The sequence below is a fragment of the Panthera leo genome, chromosome C1 (genome assembly GCF_018350215.1).
Source record: "Panthera leo isolate Ple1 chromosome C1, P.leo_Ple1_pat1.1, whole genome shotgun sequence".
Classification (NCBI taxonomy): Eukaryota; Metazoa; Chordata; class Mammalia; order Carnivora; family Felidae; genus Panthera; species Panthera leo.
The window spans coordinates 40,545,100-40,559,564 of NC_056686.1; the positions used below are offsets into that span (position 1 = coordinate 40,545,100).

The following is a 14,465-nucleotide window of genomic DNA, read 5'->3' on the forward strand; positions in this document are numbered from 1 at the left end:
TTGTTTACCTTTCTTTTCTACCCACCTTCCCTTCTATTCATCTGTTTTGTTTTTTAAATTCCACATGTGAGTGAAATCATGTGGTATTTGTTTTTCTCTGATTGACTTATTTTACTTAGTATAATACATTCTAGCTCTGCTGCATCATTGTAAATGGAAAGATTTCATTATCTTTTTTAAAAAATATTTATTTTTGAGAGAGAGGGTGTGAGTGGGGAGGGGCGGACAGACAGGGAGACAGAGGATCCAAAGTGGGCTCTGCATTCAAAGCATTAGAGACTGTTAAAAACTGAGAACAAACTGAGGGTTGATGGGGGGTGGGAGGGAGGGCAGGGTGGGTGATGGGTATTGAGGAGGGCACCTTTTGGGATGAGCACTGGGTGTTGTATGGAAACCAATTTGACAGTAAATTTCAAAAAAAAAAAAAAGAAAAAAAACAAAAAACAAAAAACAAAAAACAAAGTGGGCTCTGCATTGACAGCAGCAAGCCCAATGCAGGGCTCAAACTTACAAACCATGAGTTCTTCTTGCCATTCATCCATTGATGGACATTTGTGGGGTTTTTTAAATGTTTATTTTTGAGAGAGAGAGAGAGAGAGAACTAGCAGGGGAGGGGCAGAGGGAGATCGGGGACAGAGGATCCAAAGTGGGCTCCATGTTGACAGTAGAGAGCCTGATGCGGGCTCAAACTCATGAACTATGAGATCATGACCTGAGCTAAGTCACACACTTAACTGACAGACACCCAGGTACCCCAGGCTCTCTTTATAGTTTGGCTATTGTTGATAATGCTGCTATAAACATTGAGGTGCATATACCCCTTTGAATCTGTATTTTTGTATCCTTTGGGTAAATACCTAATACTGCAATTGCTGGATGGTAGGGTAGTTCTATTTTTAGTTCTTTGAGGGAACTTCCACACTGTTCTCCAGAGTAGTTGCACCAGTTTGCATTCCCACCAACAGTGCAAGAGGGTTCCCCTTTCTCCACATCCTTGCCAACACCTGTTGTTTCTTGGGTTTTAAATTTAGCCATTCTGACAGGTGTGAGGTGGTATCTCCTCATGGTTTTGATTTGTATTTCCCTGATGATGAGTGATGTTGAGCATCTTTTCATGTGTCTGTTAGCCATCTGGATGTCTTCGTTGGAACATGTCTATTCATGTCTTCTGCCCTTATCTTAACTGGGTTTAATGGTTTTGGGGATGTGTGTTTTATAAATTCTTTATCGATTTTGGATACTAACCCTTTATTAGATATGTCATTTGCAAATATCTTCTCCTATTCCGTAAGCTGCCTTTTAGTTTTGTTAATTGTTTCCTCTGCTGTGCAGAAGCTTTTTATTTTGATGAGGTCTCAATAGTTCATGTTTGCTTTTGTTTCCCTTGCCTTTAGCAACACGTTTAATTAAGAAATTCCTCAAGCTTAGGTCAAAGAAGTTGTTGCCTGTATTCTCCTCTAGGATTTTTATGGTTTCTTTTCTCACATTTAGGGCTTTCATCCATTTTGAATTTATTTTTGTGTATGGTTTAAGAAAGTGGTCCAGTTTCATTCTTTTGCATGTTGCCATCCAGTTTTCTCAACACCATTTGTTGAAAGACTGTCTTTTTCCATTAGATATTCTTTTCTGCTTTGAATATTAGTTGACCAGAGAATTTTTTTTAAAGAATGAAATGTTTCCCATTATGGTGGATTCTTTTTTATTTTTTTCAAAATATTTTTTACTTTTGTTATTTTAGACAAAGAGTGAGGATGGGTGGGGGAGAGGGGCAGAGGGAGAGAGAGAGAGAAAGACTCTTTTTAAAAAAATGTTTATTTTGAGAGAGAGAGAAGAAGAGCAAGGGAGGGACAGAGAGAGGGAGAAAGAGAATCTTAAACAGGTTCCACGCTCAGCACAGAGCCCTATGCAGAGCTCAATTCCACAACTCTGGGATCATGACCTGAGCCAAAATCAAGAGTCCCACACTCAACTGGCTGAGCCATTCAGGCGACCCCATCATAGTGGATTCTTTTTTTTTTTACGGGGGGGTTCTGTTAATTTTTCTTTTTGTTTCTTTTTCATTTCTTTTTTTAATTTTATTTTTAATTTTTTAAAATTTACATCCAATTTAGTTAGCATATAGTGCAACAATGATTTCAGGAGTAGATTCCTTAATGCCCCTTACCCATTTAGCCCATCCCCCCCCCACAACCCTTCCAGTAACCCTCAGTTTGTTCTCCATATTTATGAGTCTCTTATGCTTTGTCCCCCTCCCTGTTTTTATATTATTTTTGTTTCCCTTCCCTTATGTTCATCTGTTTTGTCTCTTAAAGTCTTCATAGGAGTGAAATCATATGATTTTTGTCTTTCTCTGACTGACTAATTTCACTTAGTATAATACTCTCCAGTTCCACCCACGTAGTTGTAAATGGCAAGATTTCATTCTTTTTGATTGTTGAGTAATACTCCTATATATATATATATATATATATATATATATATATATATATACCACATCTTCTTTATCCATTCATTCATCAGTGGACATCTGGGCTCTTTCCATACTTTGGCTGTTGTTGATAGTGCTGCTATAAACATGGGGGTGCGTGTGTCCCTTCGAAACAGCACACCTGTATCCCATGGATAAATGCCTAGTACTGTAATTGCTGGGTCATGGGGTAGTTCTATTTTGAGTCTTTTGAGGAACCACCATACTGTTTTCCAAAGTGGCTGCACTAGCTTGCATTGCCACCAACAGTGCAAAAGAGATCCTCTTTCTCCACATCCTCGCCAACATCTGTTGTTCCCTGAGTTGTTAATGTTAGCCATTCTGACAGGTGAAGGTGGTATCTCATTGTGGTTTTGATTTGTAGTTCCCTGATGACGAGTGATGTTGAGCATTTTTTCATGTGTCGGTTGGCCATCTGGATGTCTTTCTTGGCGAAGTGTCTATTGATGTCTTTTGCCCATTTCTTCACCGGATTATTTGTTTTTTGGGTGTTGAGTTTAATAAGTTCTTTATAGATTTTGGATACTAACCCTTTATCTGATATGTCATTTGCAAATATCTTCTCCCATTCTGTCAGTTGCCTTTTAGTTTTGCTGATTGTTTCCTCTGCTGTGCAGAAGCTTTTCATTTTGATGAGGTCCCAATAGTTCATTTTTGCTTTTGTTTCCCTTGCCTCCGGAGACTTCTTGAGTAAGAAGTTGCTGCGGGAAAGATCAAAGAGGTTTTTACCTGCTTTCTCCTTGAGGATTTTGATGGCTTCCTGTCTTATATTGAGGTCTTTCATCCATTTTGAGCTTATTTTTGTGTATGGTGTAAGAAAGTGATCCAGGTTCATTCTTCTGCATGTCACTGTCCAGTTTTCCCAGCACCACTTGCTGAAGAGACTGTCTTTATTCCACTGGATATTCTTTCCTGCGTTGTCAAAGATTATTTGGCCATATGTTTGTGGGTCCATATCTGGATTCTCTATTCTGTTCCATTGATCTGAGTGTCTGTTCTTATGCCAGTACCATACTGTCTTGATGATTACAGCTTTGTACTATAGTTTGAAGTCTGGGATTGTGATGCCTCCTGCTTTGGTTTTCTTTTTCAAGATTGCTTTGGCTATTTGGGGTCTTTTCTGGTTCCATACAAAGTTTAGGATTATTTGTTCTAGCTCTGTGAAGAATGCTGGTGTTGCTTTGATAGGGATTGCATTGAATGTGTAGATTTCTTTGGGTAGTATAGACATTTTAACAATATTTGTTCTTCCTATCCAGGAGCATGGAATCTTTTTCCATTTTTTGTGTCTTCTTCAATTTCTTTCATAAGCTTTCTATAGTTTTCAGTGCATAGATTTTTCACCTTTTTGGTTAGATGTATTCCTAGGTATTTTATGGTTTTTTGCGCAACTGGAAGTGGGATCGATTCCTTGATTTCTCTTTCTGTTGCTTCATTGTTGGTGTATAGGAATGCAAGCGATTTCTGTGCATTAATTTTATATCCTGCAACTTTGCAGAATTCATGGATCAGTTCTAGCAGTTTTTTTGGTGGAATCTTTGGGTCTTCCGTATAGAGTATCATATCTGCAAAAAGTGAAAGTTTGACCTCCTCGTGGCTGATTTGGATGCTGTTTATTTCTTTGTGTTGTCTGATTGCAGAGGCTAAGACTTCAAATATTGTGTTGAATAACAGTGGTGAGAGTGGACATCCCTGTCTTCTTCCTGACCTTAGGGGGAAAGCTCTCAGTTTTTCCCCATTGAGGATGATATTAGCGTTGGCTCATTCATATATGGCTTATATGATCTCGAGGTATGCTCCTTCTATCCCTACTTTCTTGAGGGTTTTTATCAAGAAAGGATGCTGTATTTTGTCAAATGCTTTCTCTGCATCTATTGAGAGGGTCATGTGGTTCTTGTCCTTTCTTTTATTGACGTGCTGAATCACGTTAATTGTTTTGCAGATATTGAACCAGCCCTGAATCCCAGGTATAAATCCCACTTGGTCATGTGAATAATTTTTTTAATGTATTGTTGGATCTGGTTGGCTAATACCTTGTTGAGGATTTTTGCATACACATTCATTCAGGGAAATTGGTCTATAGTTCTCCTTTTTAGTGGGGTCTCTGTCCGGTTTTGGAATCAAGGTAATGCTGGCTTCATAGAAAGAGTTTGGAAGTTTTCCTTCCATTTCTATTTTTTGGAACAGTTTCAAGAAAATAGGTGTTAACTCTTCTTTAAATGTTTGGTAGAATTCCCCTGGAAAGCCATCTGGCCCTGGGCTCTTGTTTTTTGGCAGATTTTTGATTACTAATTCATTTTCCTTACTGGTTGTTGGTCTGTTCAAATTTTCTATTTCTTCCTGTGTCAGTTTTTGTAGTGTGTATGTTTCTAGGAGTTTGTCCATTTCTTTCAGATTACCCATTTTATTGGCATATAATTGTTCATAGTATTCTCTTATTATTGTTTTTATTTCTGTTGTGTTGTTTGTGATCTCTCCTCTTTCATTCTTGATTTTATTTATTTGGGTCCTTTCCTTTTTCTTTTTGATCAAACTCACTAGTGGTTTATCAATTTTGTTAATTCTTTCAAAGAACCAGCTTCTGGTTTTATTGATCTGTTCTACTGTGTTTTTGGTTTCGATAGCATTAATTTCTGCTCTCATCTTTATTATTTCCTGTCTTCTGCTGGTTTTGGGTTTTATTTGCTGTTCTTTTTCCAGCTCCTTAAGGCGTCAGTTTAGGTTGTGTATCTGAGATCTTTCTTCCTTCTTTAGGAAGGCCTGGATTGCTATATACTTTCCTCTTATGACCGCATTTGCTGCGTCCCAGAGGTTTTGGGTTGTGGTGTTATCATTTTCATTAGCTTCCATATACTTTTTAATGTCCTCTTTAACTGCTTGGTTAGCCCATTCATTCTTTAGTAGGATGTTCTTCAGTCTCCAAGTATTTGTTACCTTTCCAATTTTTTTCCTGTGGTTGATTTCGAGTTTCATAGTGTTGTGGTCTAAAAATATGCAGGATATGATCTTGATCTTTTTGTACTTGCTGAGGGCCGATTTGTGTCCCAGTATATGGTCTCTTCTGGAGAACGTTCCATGTGCACTGGAGAAGAATGTATATTCTGCTGCTTTAGGATGAAATGTTCTGAATATATCTGTTAAGTCCATCTGGTCCAGTGTGTCGTTCAAAGCCATTGTTTCCTTGTTGATGTTTTGATTGGATGATCTGTCCGTTGCTGTGAGTGGGGTGTTGAAGTCTCCTACTATTATGGTATTACTATCGATAAGTTTCTTTTTTTTTTTAATTTTTTTAACGTTTATTTATTTTTGAGACAGAGAGAGACAGAGCATGAACGGGGGAGGGGCAGAGAGAGAGGGCAACACAGAATCAGAAGCAGGCTCCAGGTTCTGAGCCATCAGCCCAGAGCCCAACGTGGGGCTCGAATCCACGGACCGCGAGATCGTGACCTGAGCTAAAGTCGGACGCTAAACGACTGAGCCACCCAGGCGCCCCCAATGAGTTTCTTTATGTTTGTGATTAGTTGATTTATATATTTGGGTGCTGCCACAATTGGCGCATAAATGTTTACAATTGTTAGGTCTTCTTGGTATAGACCCCTTGATTATGATATAATGCCCTTCTGCATGTCCTGATACAGTCTTTATTTTAACGTCTAGATTGTCTGATATAAGTATGGCTACTCCGGCTTTCTTTCGTTGACCATTAGCATGATAGGTGGTTCTCCATCCCCTTACTTTCAATATGAAGGTGTCTTTAGGTCTAAAGTGGGTGTCTTGTAAACAGCATATAGATGGATCTTGTTTTCTTATCCATTCTGTTACCCTATGTCTTTTGATTGGAGCATTGAGTCCATTGACATTTAGAGTGAGTACTGAAAGATATGAATTGATGGCCATTATGATGCTTGTCAAGTTGGAGTTTCTGGTGGTGTTCTCTGGTCCTTTCTAATCTTTGTTTCTTTTAGTATTCATTTATTTTATATATATATTTTCATCTTTTCTCCCCTCAGAGAGTCCCCCTTAAAATTTCATGCAGGGCTGGTTCAATGGTCACAAACTCCTTTAATTTTGGTTTGTCTGGGAAACTTTTAATCTCTCCTTCCATTTTGAATGACAGCCTTGCTGGATAAAGAATTCTTGGCTGCTTATTTTTCTGATTCAGCACATTGAATATATCCCACCACTCCTTTCTGGCCTGCCAAGTGTCTGTGGATAGTTCTGCTGCAAACCTGGTCTGTCTTCCCTTGTATGTTAGGGACTTTTTTTCCCTTGCTGTTTTCATGATTCTCTCCTTGCCTGAGTAGTTTGTGAATTTGACTATGATATGCCTTGTTGATGGTCGGTTTGTGTTGAATCTACTGGCGGTCCTCTGTGCTTCCTGGATTTTGATGTCTCTGTCTTTCCCCAGGTTAGGAAAGTTTTCTGCTATGATTTGCTCACATAACCCTTCTACCCCTATTTCTCTCTCTTCCCCCTTGGGACCCCTATGATTCTGATGTTGTTCCTTTTTAATGAGTCACTGATTTCTCTAATTCTTAAGTCATGCTCTTTTGCCTTAATCTCCCCCTTTTTTTCTGCTTCATTATCTCTATAAGTTTGTCCTCTATCACTGATTCTCTGTTCTGCCTCATCCATCCTTGTCGCTGCTGCATCCATCTGTGATTGCAGCTCAGTTATAGCATTTTTTATTTCATTCTGACTAGTTTTTACTTCTTTTATCTCTGTAGAAAGGGATTCTAATCTATTTTCAACTCCAGCTAGTATTCTTATTATCATGCTTCTAAATTCTGGTTCAGACATCTTGCTTGTATCTGTGTTGATTAAATCCCTGGCTGTCATTTCTTTGTGCTCTTTCTTTTGGGGTGAATTCCTTCCTTTTGTCATTTTGAATGGAGAAAATGAATTAATGAAGTAGAAAAATTGAAATTAAAAAAATTAAAATTAAAAAATATTAAAATTAAAAATTAAACACACACACACACACACAAATCAAATAGATGATGCTAGATCCTAGGTGTATTTTGGTCTGGGTGTTGAAAGTGGTTTGAAAGATTAGAGAAGAAATAAAGGGGGCGGGGCATGAGAAAAAAAAAGGAAATCGTTTGAGAATTTGAAATAGTGAATACACTGAAGTAGACTAGTGTGAGATGATGGGGGTAAAATAGAATTTGAAAAAATATACACAAAAGTAAAGAATATAGTAAGAAAAAATTAAATAAAAATATTTTTAATAATTAAAAAGAACATGATTTTTTTCTTTTTCTGTATTAAGAAAAAAGAAAATAAAGGAAAAGGAGAAAAAGATAAAAGTGGGAAAAAAAAGAAATCATTCAAAAATTTGAAAAAGTGAATACACTGTAGTAGACTAAAATAAAATGATGGAAGTAAAATAGAATTTGAAAAATTTTATATAAAAATAAAAAATAGTAATAAAAATTAAATTAAAATATTCTTAATAGAAATTGAAAGTAAAAATGAAGTTTTTATCTTTCTGCATTCAAGAAAAAGAAAAGAAACAAAAAAGAGTAAAAGAAAAAGAAAAAGGAAATTGTTTGAAAATTTGAAACGTTGAATACACTGAAGTAGACTGAAATAAAATGATGGAAGTAAAGTAGAATTTGAAAAAATTTGCACAAAAGTAAAAAATATAGTAATAAAAATTAAAGAAAAATATTTTTAGTAAAAATTTAAAATAAAAATGATTTTTTTCTCTTTCTGAATTTAAGAAAAATAGAATCGTAAAAGAGAAAAAGATAAAAAGAAAGAAAAGAAAAATCAAGAAAGAGAATTGTATAGATGAACCTGCTAACAGATTAAAGTTGGACTGAAATTGCTTCATTTTCCCCTAGAAGTCAGTCTATGTAGCTCTTTATACTCCATAAATTAAGCCGGTGGTGAGACTTGTGTTCTTGAAGAGCAAAGTTGGCCCAGTTGGGCGGGGCTCAGTGTAACAGCTCTGCTCTCCACTAGATGGTGCTGCTGGCCTACTGGGGTGGATTGTTGCAGTGCATGTAGGTGCATATGCGCATGCGCGGGAGCATTTACATGGCCTCACCCAGGTACCCAGTTTGTTCTCCAGGATCAGCAACCGCGCACCCGTCCCGTCTTCGACTCTCATCCACTCCCTGCTTTTTCACTCTCCGTGACCAGGCCCCAGGCAGTACCTCTCTCGCAAGTTTTGTCTCAGATGCGGCTGTTTTCCCTGGCCCCTTACTTCCGAAGGACTGCGGCTTTGATCCGTTCTGCAAACGGATCTCACTGAGGGTCTCACCGAGCAATGGCCGAATGAGCAATGGCCGAATGTCGGCTGCATCCAGGAATGTCCTCTGGACCCTGCTGCTGGTGGTGTCCGGAGACTACGGCTAGGTGCCAGCCCGCCCCAGAAAAAGTTCACGAGGTAGTGTAGCAGCAGCGTTTCAGGGATTATGGAAAATCACAACACACATCTGGCACCAGGCTTCACCCTCAATGAACTTGCCCCAGCACCAGCGAATGTGGCCGCCTTCTGGGGTCTGCTGGGACCAGGTGGCTTCAACAGTCTCTACCAAATGTCCTTCCATCAGTGGAACCTCATTTCCCCATGTGGCCCAAGAACCTCCCGGACCCCACTCTGTTCCTGAGGATTCGCCTTTCCCACCAGAGCACCACCAGGTATCGGGCTGCAGAGTTGCAGCCTTTGTGCTCTCTTTGTTTACAGTCTTAATGGAATTTAAACCCTCTCCTTTCTCCTTTCTCATTTCTCCCTTTTTAGTTTAGTCCCTGTGGCTGTTTCCAGTTTTCTACTTTCTCGCCAGCTGCTTTTGGGGAGTGGGGGAGCATACTGGAAAAGCACCCCTCCAAAGGGGTGCTTTTCCAGTATGCTCCCCCTGTCCTCCGTCTCCATCCTCTCTCCACCCTCAAAAGCGGTTCCCTACTTTTCACGGCTTCTTGCTCCCCAAATTCACCTCTCCGCGGTGCGTACCTGCTGAATTCTGTGGTTCAGGTTGTGCAGATTGTTGTGTTAATCCTCCAATCAGTGTTGTAGGTGTGTAGGATGGTTTTGTGTTGGTCCGGCTGTATTTCATGGTCTCGAGACACACAAGAAACTTCCATGCTGTTCCGCCATCTTGGCTCTTCCTCTCTATCATAGTGGATTCTTAAGCATGTTCTCCACTTATGCTATGTGCTAGCTGGATTTATTGTGGTATGATTGTTACTTGTTTGGCATGGATAGTACAAATGGTGGTTTCTTCAAAATGGCCCACCAGATAGGCGTCACTTGCCTCCTGAAATGCACCAATAGCTGCATTCTGGAAACACGTATCTGTTTTGAAGTCCTGAGCAATTTCTTGTACTAACCGCTGGAAAGGACGTTTGGTTATCAGAAGTGTTCAGTAGACTTCTGATAATGGCTAATTTCACAGAGTGCCACAGTACCAGGCCTGTAACAGGTTTCTTCACTTCTCCAGTAGAGGGCCCACTCTTGAGAGCAGCTTTTGTATCCAGTTGCTTCCTCGGTACTTTACCACTAGTGGATTTGCAGTTGGCTTTGTAGGAGTCATGGTGTAGAGACCTCCTTACTTACCCCTCTTAGGCTGGAGCTCAGCAAACTATAGGTGGCACTGGTGTGAGCAAGTCACTGTGGCCACTGTAGTGGCTGGGAACCCTACTACTTACTACTTTTAATTGATGTTTGTATGATGTCTTTTTCCCCTGTTCTTTTACTGTCAACCTGACTATATCATTATATTTGAAGTGAGTTTCTTATAGAATAGTTGGGTTGTGTTTTTAATTCACTCTGACCATTTATATCTATTAAAAAAAATTTTAATGTTTATTCATTTTTGAGAGACACAGAGACAAAGCACGAGCGTGGGAGGGGCACAGAGAGAAAGGGAGACCCAGGCAGGTTCCAGGCTCTGAGCTGTTAGCACAGAGTCTGGTATAGGGCTCAAACTCACAAACTGTGAGATCATGACCTGAGCCGAAGATGGACGTTTAACTGACTGAGCCACCCAGGTGCCTGTGACCATTTCTGTCTATTGATTTGTATTTAGACCATTTACATTTAAGGTAATTATTGATATTTTAGAGTGTAAGTTGTCGTTTTATTTTTTATTTTCTGTTTGTCCTGTTTTTTGTCTTTGTATTTTCCTTTCCTGCCTTCCTATGGATTGCTTGAATATTTTTAGAATTCCATTTTTATTTATTTATCATGCATCTCTTTGTGTAGTTTTTTTAGGGATTGTTCGAAGTATTACATCATACATACATAACTTATCACAGTCTACTGATGTCAATTTATTAGTTTGAAGGGAGTATAGAAACCATATTGTCCTTTGTTTTCCTTTACACTCCCCCCTTTATAATGTCTTAAATATTTCTTGTACATACATGTATAACCACATCACTGTTAAACATTTTGCTTCAGTTGTCAAGCATGTTTTAGAAACCTCAAAAAAAGAAGAAAAGCTAATTAATTTTATTTTTCTTTACCATATTTCTTCATCCTTTTTAATGCTCCAAGCTTGCTTTTTTAAGTCCCTTCCTTTCTGTTTAGAGAACTCTTTTAACCATTCTTACAGTTGGTGACAACTTCTTCGTTTTCCTGTATCTGAGGATATCTTGATTTTCCCTTCATTCCTAAAGGGTATTTTTACCAGATATATAATTCTGGGTCCAGAGTTTGTTTCTTATAGTATTTTAAAAGTGGTGTGTCACTACTTTCTGACTCCCATGACTTTCAATGAGAAATCCATTGTCATTTGAATTGTTTTTCTCTGATAGGCAAGGTACTGTTTCCCTCCCCCTGTTTTCAAGATTTTTAATTTGTCTTTAGTTTCCAAAAGTTTAACTCTATGTTTTGGTTTAGATGTCTTTGGGTTTATCCTTTCTGTGGTTCACTCAGATTATTGAATATGTAGGTATGTGTCTTTTCCCATGTTTAGAAAGTTTTCAGCCATTATTTCTTCAAGTACTTTTTTAACCACTCCTTCTTTCTCTTCTTCTTGGATTCTGCTGACATAAACATTAGATCTTTTGTTATGATTCCACAGATTCCTAAGGCTCTGTTCTTTTTTTTTTTTTTTTCTTTTTGGTCTATTTTCTCTTTGTTGTTCAGATAGAGTAATTTCTATTGTTCTATCTTGCAGTTCATTAGTTCTTTCCTCTGATCCCTCTGTTCTGCTGTTGAGCCCATCCACTGAGTTTTTATTTTGGTTATTATATTTTTCATATCTAAAATTCTCATTTAGTCCATCTTTACATTTTCTATTTTTTTGCCAAGAATTTTTATTTTTCTATGATTCAAACATAGTTTTACATTTGCTCATTTTACATTTGCTCAAAGTATTTTTTTTATGATGGCTACTTTAAACTTTGTCAGATAGATCTAATATCTCTATCATCTCAGGTTGTAATTTAGTTTGAAATTTTCCTGGTTCCAGGTGGGGTGTATGATTTTTTATTGAAATTTTGATATTTGGGGGTTTTGTGTTGTAAGACTATGGATATGATTTAAATCTCCTGTTTTAGCTAGCTTTCCCTGACATTTATATGGCAGGGGAAAGGAAATGCCCACCACCTCATCACTGACAAGTTGGGGTAGAAGTCAGGGTACAAGTCCAGATTTCCAGTTTGGACTCTGTTTACATGCAAGGTGGGTGCTATTCATTACTGCTGTGCAGGAATGGAATTTCTGACTCCCCACTAGTGCTTCAAATGATACCATTCTGCCTGGGAAAGACAGGAGTGCCTCATTTATGCCCATTATTGCTGGGCAGTGGTGAATATCCTAGCTCTCCACTAGACCTCCTCTGACCAACCTCCCCCTCCCCCCATTTTCCTTCTTTTTAAAAATAGTGTATTTAATTTTAAGGTTATGTAATTTAATTTTTTAAATGGATATCTCTAACAATTGGCTCAAAAAATTCTTGAAAATTTAACAATCAACTCTTATGAGCCAGCAGAAGCTAGCTCCAGCACAACTCAGTAAAAACGCACATAACCTTTGATACAACAACTCTACTGCTAGGAATCTACCCTAAGGAATTCTAAATTTATCTTAAATTCATCTGTGCAACTGTTTGCTGGGCATGTCTTATACCCATGTATGTCTAATAAGACATCTCAAATTTATTATGTCCAGAATTAAACCTTTAATTTTTATTCTATTAAAACTTTTTTCTCCTGTGTTTCCCATCTCAGTATGTGGCTACCATCACCCAAATGCTCAAGTTAATCAGTCTTGACTCTTCTCTTTCTTTTATACCATCTAAACTATTTGCAAATCCTGCTGACTGCATCATCAAAATATGTTATGAATCTGATGAATTCTTACCTTGTTTGTCATTGAGACTCATTGGTTCTAAGTAACCAGTTTCTGAAGTAATCACTGTGGCTTTGTCTGGCCAAACCTAAGTTTACCTATCTCTGAGAGTATTGAGCCAGTCCCACCTAAGCACTTGCATAAATGGATTCTGGCAAAAAAGACAATTTTGGTTCTAATGTTGCAACATGGTCATTTAGTTGCTTATGTTCTCTGTTATAAACATCACATAATTCTATATATATATAGTAGATTAAGTAGGAAAAAAGAAAAGAAAAATAAATACCGAATTTAGTGCTTATAATCCATTATACTTTCAGTAGCATGTTTTTGAATGTTAATTAACTCACATGACCTAAACAAATCCTTTCTTTTTTAAAGTGCTTCTTCTTTTGGGGCGCCTGGGTGGCTTAGTCGGTTAAGCGTCCAACTTTGGCTTGGGTCATTATCTCGTAGTTTTTGAGTTCAAGCCCCTCATCGGGCTCTCTGCTGACAGCTCAGACCCTGGAGCCTGCTTCAGATTCTGTGTCTTCCCCTCTCTCTGCCCCTCCCCTGTTCACGTTCTGTGTCTCTCTGTCTCTCAATCATAAATAAACATTAAAAAATTTAATAAAAATATAAAGTGCTTCTTCTTTTGGGGTGTTTATTTATTTAGAGAGAAAGCATGAGCAGAGGAGGGGCAGAGAGAGAGGAGAGAGAGAGAATCCCAAGCAGGCTCCACACTGTCCGCTCAGAGCCTCACACGGGGCTCGAATTCATGAATTGCGAGATTATGACCTGAGCTGAAGTCAGATGCTTAATTGACTGAGCCACCCAGACACCCCCAAGAATCCTGTTTTTAAACAGATATTTAAAATTACCTAGAGCCATTTTGTTCTTTTAAAAAGGTCAATGTTTAATCTTTTTCCACATAGAATGGAATAATGTGATTATATATGAAAATTCATGGCAAATTCCTCTATATGGAAAACATAGTTTTCTAAGGTGCTCTTTAATTGACTGCTCACACACTTAAAAGTAAACATGAAAGAAAACCTGTTTTGCACCTTTGGGCCAGGACCCTTTTAAACCTCTGTTCAGCTTATTGCTGATTTCTCTGGTTTCTTCACTGGACCCACAAGAAAATAATTTTCTTCATTTGAAGTATATAATTGCCAAATAGAACATAGTTTTAAATTTGAAATGTTATGACTCTTATAAAAGTTACCCTGGCTTTTTAACTGCAGTTACTACTTTGTATTCAAATTTTCAAAACAATCATTAACTCATATGATTATCGCTATTCAAGAAATTTGCATCTGTTAGGTGCAATTTTTGTGTGTGGGGGGGTAGAATTTAATAAAGGGAATATATTTACAAAGGCATAAGCAGAATTTAAGGAAACCAACAAGGGATGAGGCAGTATTTGAGGGTTAATAACAGTGAGAAAATTAGTAAAAGAGGACATTGTTTACCAGTATTTTCAACTGTTGGCTTTGCCTTCCCCAGCTCATGCTTACTTGATACTTTTAGTACTTGGGCAGACAGATAAGTACTTTTGCAGTGCATCCTTGCCGCTGGTAGCTACTAATCTATATGACTATTTGATGGTTCGTAGGAAACCATGTGTGAAAGACTGAGCTGGATGCAATCTGTATGTTCAATACACATTTGAGTGCCATTGCATGTGAG

At 38.1% G+C, this 14,465-nt stretch overlaps 1 pseudogene; it reads right to left on the minus strand.

Moving 5' to 3' along the window:
• Positions 1-9,624: 9,624 nt before the first annotated feature.
• LOC122225874 lies at positions 9,625-11,108 on the minus strand (annotated as a pseudogene).
• Between the last annotated feature and the right edge of the window lie 3,357 nt (positions 11,109-14,465).